Genomic DNA, 1,626 nt, shown 5'->3' with positions numbered 1-1,626 from the left:
CTTCAATTTAAGCCTAAATTGAAGAAAGTAGGGAAAAGCACTAGGCCAATCAGGCATGACCTAAATCATATCCCTGATGAATATACAGTAGAGGAGACAAATAGATTTAAGGAATTAGATCTGAAAGACAGTGCCTGAAGAACTATGGATGGAAGTTTGCAACATTGTACAAGAGGTAGCAACTAAAACCATCCCAAAGAAAAGAAATGCAAGAAAGCAAAATGGCTGTCTGAGGAAGCTTTACAAATAGCTGAGGAAAGAAGGGAAGCCAAAGGCAAGGGAGAAAGAGATACACCCAGTTGAATGCAGAATTCCAGAGAATAGCTAGAAGAGATAAGAATACCTTCTTAAATGAACAGTGCAAAGACATAGAAGACAACAATAGAATAGAGAGGACCAGAGATCTCTTCAAGAAAATTGGAGATATGAAGGGAAAATTTCATGCAAAGATGGGCATGATAAAGGACCAAAATGGCAGGGACCTAACAGAGGCAGAAGAGATTAAGAAGAGGTGGCAAGATTACACAGAGGTACTGTACAAGAAAGAGCTTAACGTCCCTGATAACCACGATGGGGTGGTCACTGACCTCGAGCCGGACATCCTGGAATGTGAAGTCAAATGGGTCTTAGGAAGTTTGAGCAACAACAAAGTTAGTGGAGGCAACAGTATTCCAGCTGAGCTATTCAAAATCCTAAAAGACGATGCCGTAAAAGTGCTACACTCAATATGCCAGCAAATTTGGAAAACTCAGCAGTGGCTGCAGGAATGGAAAAGGTCAGTTTACTTTTCAATCCCAAAGAAGGGCAATGCCAAAGAATGCTCAAAATACCACACCATTGCACTCATTTCACATGCTAGCAAAATTATGCTCAAATCCTACAAGCTAGTCTCCAGCAGTATGTGGACCGAGAACTACCAGAAGTACAGGCAGGATTTGGAAGAGGCTAAAGATCAAATTGCCAACATACACTGGATCATGGAGAAACCTAGGGAGTTCCAGAAAATCATCTACTTCTGCTTCATTGACCTTGATAAAGCCTTTGATTGGGTGGATCACAACAAATTGTGGCAAGTTCTTAAAGAGATGGGAGTACCAGACAATCTTATTGGTCTCTTGAGAAACCTCTGTGTGGGTCAAGAAGCAACAGTGAGATCTGGACATGGAACTACCAATTGGTTCAAAATTGGGAAAGGAGTACAGCAAGGCTGTATGTTGTCACCCTGCCTATTTAACTTATATGCAGAGTACATAATGTGAAAGGCCAGGCTAGATGAATCACAAGAAGAGATTAAGATTGCCAGAAGAAATATCCACAGCCTCCGACACAAAGATGATACCAATGGCAGAAAGTGAAGAGGAACTAAAGAGCCTATTGAAGTGAGTAAAGGAGGAGAGCACAAAAGTTGGCTTGAAACTCAACAGTAAGAAAACTAAGATTATGGCATCTGGTCCTACCTGGCAAATAGATGGGGAAGAAATGGGGGTAGTGACTACAGCCAAAAAATTAAAAGATGCTTGCTCCTTGGGAAGAAAGCTATGGCAAATCTAGAAAGCATACTAAACGGCAAAGACATCACCCTGCTGACAAAAGTTCATAAAGCCAAAGCTAGGTTTTCCCAGTTGT

Source organism: Varanus komodoensis, unplaced genomic scaffold (assembly GCF_004798865.1).
Source record: "Varanus komodoensis strain SLA01 unplaced genomic scaffold, ASM479886v1 scaffold2, whole genome shotgun sequence".
In the NCBI taxonomy this organism is placed as follows: Eukaryota; Metazoa; Chordata; class Lepidosauria; order Squamata; family Varanidae; genus Varanus; species Varanus komodoensis.
This window is presented reverse-complemented; position numbering follows the sequence as displayed.